At 37.5% G+C, this 5515-nt stretch overlaps 1 pseudogene; it reads right to left on the bottom strand.

Annotated features, from left to right (window-relative positions):
• Positions 1 to 4330: 4330 nt before the first annotated feature.
• LOC139012825 (GTP-binding nuclear protein Ran-like) lies at positions 4331 to 5066 on the bottom strand (annotated as a pseudogene).
• Positions 5067 to 5515: the final 449 nt, after the last annotated feature.

Genomic DNA, 5515 nt, shown 5'->3' with positions numbered 1-5515 from the left:
GGGCTGCCTTTAGCTGTGTGTTCACGTTCATCTGAAGGTCTCAGCCCCAGGCTCATCCTTGGGACCAACATGTGTACTCCTTCACCTTTCTTTCCCCTCCATGGAGTTTTTGTGGCCATCTGAATTTCCACAGTAGGCATCCACAAAATGTATTGCCTTCTTTTCCTTCCCTAGGACTGTCACCATATATATTATAGATAAGGTGACCAACTGGCCTAGTTTGCCTGGTACCGTTAAGTTTTAGCACTGAAAGTCCCATGACCCGGGAAACCCCCTCAGTCCCTGACAAGCAGAGATGATTATTATCCTAATAGGGATTGAAAGAAATGAGATTGTATGCAAAGGGTAAAGATTTCTGTGGACTTAGAGATCCAGGAAAGCCTTGATAGATTAGATAATATTTGAGACTAGATGTGAAAATGAGTGGATTAAGAGAGCAGGAGCATAGGGGTAACACATTCCAGGTTTGGGGAGGCAGGACCATGCAAGTAGATGCAAAAAACTGTCTGACTGGTTCAGGTGGCAGAGGCCTGGAAGATAAGGCTGGAAAATTAGGTAGGGACCAGGTTATAGAAGGTCTTAAATGCCAGGCAGAGCAATTGGACTTTATCACATGAGAATTGGGATTTGTTAAAGAATTCTGACCTTAGAACTGACATGGTGAATGATGGCTTTAGAAAGACACATCTTTGCCCTAACCGGTTTGGCTCAGTGGATAGAGCGTCGGCCTGCGGACTCAAGGGTCCCAGGTTTGATTCCGGTCAAGGGCATGTACCTTGGTTGCGGGCACATCCCCAGTAGGGAGTGTGCAGGAGGCAGCTGATCGATGTTTCTCTCTCATTGATGTTTCTAACTCTCTATCCCTCTCCCTTCCCCTCTGTAAAAAAGTCAATAAAATATATTTAAAAAAAAAAAAAAAGAAAGAAAGACACATCTTTCAGGTCTGTACAGGATTCATTGGAGAGGGCAGAGTCGAAGGCCCGAGTTTAGTTAGTTCACTGTACTGTAGCGATCCAAGTGTGAGAGGCAGAAAGCTGAACTAATGTGTTGGCCTGGAAATAAAATAAAAGTGATAGATTTAAGTGATTTCAAGACAACTGTTGGTGGAACTTAGCAATTGATAATGTGTAGAAAAAGAAATGGGTTGGCTGCACCAAGACATCAGAAGTGAAGTAAATTGGGTGTTCCTTAAGCAATTCAGAATGAAGAGAATGCGAAGTGAAAGGATAGAGAAACAGACACAGGATGAGAGAGGAAGACGGCAGAAATTGTGTGCTGGGTAATAGGACCTTTCCCTGATCTCTCAGACAAGTCAAAAATTAAATTCAACAATCTTAAGTGTGAGTGATTTTGTTATGGAAACGAAAGACAGGGCTGTAGAACAGAAAGGACTAAGAGGGGCCTATGATTGTAAGCATCTAAGGATTCACAGAAATCTTAGAGAGAGGGCTATACTTTCACAGGCCATCAGAATTTGAGCCAGTTTTGCTAGATATTGAGGGGCAGGAGCAGCATTTAACTGGATTCCATTTAAATGCCCACGGAAAGGACTTAGTAAAGAGAGAGGCACAGTGAAAGAGAAAAATGGATTGAATAATATTGGGGGTCAGAACAAGAAGAAGGCATTAATCTTAGGAGAGACAGGAAGAGAGCACGTTAGAATAGATGGAGCCTGATAAGCATTTGCATGGGGTCTTCATTAAGGGAGCTACTTTTTAAAGGTGGCAGTTTTCTTGATGAAAATAGGTAGTGAAGTCATAGGCTTGGTAATTTCGAAGTTTAATAGATGAACAAGCAGTCATTGAAATTAAGCATTTGGATGAGGTCACCTATGGAGTGTGTAATGAGATAGAAAATAGGACAACTGTGAATGGAACACTTTTACCATCTTTGTGATAGCAATCTGAATTTTATTTTTATACATTTCATAGCTGCCTGAACTAATACATACTTACTATATTTCTTCCATTCTGGGTAAGACTGAAAAATAATTACTATAACAACATTTTCATCAGAAATGTGATTCTTTTTCTTCAAAGAAAAAGGGACCATTAACTTTTTATGAGGTATATGTTAGTTTGAATCATTACTCAGAAGATAATGATGTTCTTATATTGTTTTGGGATAATCTCTGTTTTTATACACTAATGCAGTTAGTGCTCCTGACCACATTTTGGGCGAATGCCAAATTGGAAGATTAGGCTTAACAGCTCTAATTAGGCTTTCTGAATTTGATTAGTACTGGGGATTAATTTTGCATTTGAGAGTTTATCTGACAAGATTTGTAAGCTCGAAACCATATGTTTTCTTGGTTATTTTCTGTATCCTATACATCATGTAAACCACCATTATATTTTCAAATAGACCATTATACATTAATGATTTGTTGTGTTGTTGTTACTCCCTAGTAAGATTTTCTGAATACTGAAAATAAAGTTTTAAGAGCTATGTCAAATTCCACTTACTATGTCATCAGGACTGTATATTGTTATTTGTTGGTTTCATTGTCCTTTTTTAAAAAATATATTTTTATTGATTTCAGAGAGGAATGGAGAGAGAGATAGAAACATCAATGATGAGAGAGAATCATTTGATTGGCTGCCTCCTGCACACCTCACACTGGGGATGGAGCCTGTAACCCGGGCATGTGCCCTGAACAGGAATCGAACCGTGACCTCCTGGTTCATAGGTCCATTCTCAACCACTGAGCCATGCCAGCCAGGCACTTTCATTGTCCTTTTGATGTGCTAGAAAGTATTGATGCAGGTTATCTTTAAATTTCTCATTGTACATTTTAAATGTGTGTGATAATTCTTTCAGGGAGATATTCATATAGTTTATATTAATGAAGTATTAATATCCACGTTAGTAGATTTCACATCTTTTCAAATTTAGTAATTTTATTATGTATTTGGCTTAAGGGTTCCTTGTTTTTATTTCTATTTCAAACAATATCACATGAGACTTCACAGGCAAGACTAACCTTATTTAGCATGCCAATCAAAGTATAATTGAGAGTTTATATTACTATATTGATATAGTATGAGGTTTTCTTTGACAATATAAGACATGAAAAAAATAGAACAATTTTAAAACTTCTGGAAAGAAATAGAATCAGAATTGAAGGAAACCTGAGTCTATTCTCCCTTACTCAGTAAAGGATTTCTTTACAGGTAGTCATCTATGAATACATTCACTGCCTAACAGTGTGTAGTATCCATTCAAAGAATATCTTTCATTGTCTATTGGTCTAGTGATATAATGAAAAAATAAAAAAATAATTATAATAAAAAAAACTGCAAAAGTTCCATCACCATAAGGTATCAACTATCCAAGATCCTCTGATTTTTTCAATCTTTATCACCACAGAAAGCAAGCACATTTTATAGACATAATTCTACAAGAAATAAACAATATATAATAGTTTATGCTAATTCTTATTTAATATTTTTCAATTAGCTATTGAAAATAGGTATTTATCTATATAGTATAATTTACACTATGTTAATATGTTTTGTTTTATTATACCACCATTATTTATCCTAAATCCTGATAATTTTGGTTATGTTTGGCTTTTTAGTTGAATATACTTACAAATATCTTTGGATTTTCATTCTTTCTTTTATACTATTTTCTTGACACAAACATCAAAAGTAAATTTACCAGGGTAAGAGAAACTTGTTTTATAATACGGCTTTTTTTAGTAGTATATCAGATTGATCTACAGGAAAAATAAATGTATAGTGCAGGGGTGGGCAAACTTTTTGACTCAAGGGCCACAATGGGTTCTTAAACTGGACCGGAGGGCCGGAACAAAAGCATGGATGGAGTGTTTGTGTGAACTAATATAAATTCAAAGTAAACATCATTACATAAAAGGGTACGGTCTTTTTTTTTTTTTTTTAGTTTTATTCATTTCAAACCGGCCGGATCCAGCCCGCGGGCCGTAGTTTGCCCACGGCTGGTATAGTGTAAAAGGCACCTGCTCCCCAAAAGCCCTCACTACATTGGATTTATTATTCACCTGGTACTTCCTAATTATTTATGGTTGCACTTATTTATTTATTTAATTTAGATATTTGAAATAAACTTTATTCTCACTCTAATCGAAAAGGAATAGGCATGACTGTAACAAACAAGGTTTCAGCACTGAATATTGTGATGTGACTGCAGAATTTTTATATTTGAACCTCAATAAGGAAACAACTGCATTCCAAAACAGCTAAATATGAAGGTCCAAAAAATGAAGATATTTTTTAACTGCTATATTTACTCCAAAACCCATTCATCTCCTTCAGCATCCCAAAGATCAAGCCCAGGTACTGCTTAGCTATATAATAAAGTGCCCAAAACGCTGCACCATTGACATCATATGACAGTTACCTATAAAACTAGACTTCTGACGCTGGGCTCCAGCTTTCCTTTCTCGCAGGTCATCATCCTCATCCGCGAGAGTGATGGTCTGAGAACCTCCAAGACATGCTCATATTCTGCCGCCAAAGCTGGGTCCATGGCAACCTCAGATGGGGCAAGAGCAGGCATGGCAACAAACTCCAAGTTAGGGTCTCCAATTAGTTTTCTAGCAAGCCAGAGGAAGGGCTTCCAAAGGTGTAGTTAATTTTGGCAGAAATGTCGTAGTGCTGAAGATTCTTCTTTCAGTGGAAGACAATGATTTTGCCTTAACTTTCTTGTTGTTCTTAATATCCACTTTGTTGCCACATAACATGATGGGAATATTTTCACACACTTATACCAGATCTCTATGCCAGTTAGGCACATTCTTGTAAGTAACTCTAGAAGTTACATCATTCATTAGAATAGCATATAGCTTGCCTGTCATAGCCATCTCTCAGTCCACCAAGTTTCTCCTGACCAGCTGTTTCTCGTGCATTGAACTTAATAGGTCCTCTGTTGGTGTGGAACACGGGATGGACCTCAACAGCCAAGGTAGATACATACTTCTCAAATTCACCAGGCAGATGTTTCATGAATGTAGTTTTTCCGGTCCCACTGTCACCAAGCAATACAGGTTTGAACTGAACTTGAGGCTCTCCTTGGGCAGCCATTGTGATGTTACTCCAGGCCTGTCTGACTGAGAGCTCTATGGTTGTCTTTCTCAAATCCTCAGCAATGCTGAAATTTTTCTACTGGTCAAATATCCATCAAGTGCTTAAAATATTGCCAAAAATTCACTGTCTTACAAATAGGCATCATTATCCATAGGCAGCATAGCGGAGTGCTTAAGAACATGGACTCTGAAAGCCAGATTGCCATCTGTTATGAGATTTAGAGACAGGCCTCCAAGATAATTACAATTGCTTACAAAATTAAGTATGAGTTCTTCAGCTATGAATTTAAGGCCCCCCCAAAATTCAACTCTACACACTCTTTTGTGAGTGGGAGTGGATTGTTATTATTTCCTAACACTTTTCAAATACATGAAGCAAACTAATAATTTGCTATTCCCTGCGCATCCTGGAAGACTTCCAACTGATATATTCTAAGGTATGATGTT

This window comes from Myotis yumanensis, unplaced genomic scaffold, assembly GCF_028538775.1.
Source record: "Myotis yumanensis isolate MYYU_CA2020_CCGP unplaced genomic scaffold, mMyoYum1.0.hap1 SCAF_6, whole genome shotgun sequence".
Taxonomy (NCBI): domain Eukaryota; kingdom Metazoa; phylum Chordata; class Mammalia; order Chiroptera; family Vespertilionidae; genus Myotis; species Myotis yumanensis.
Note: the sequence above shows the minus strand (reverse complement) of the source record. Positions and strands in the feature narration are given on the sequence as shown.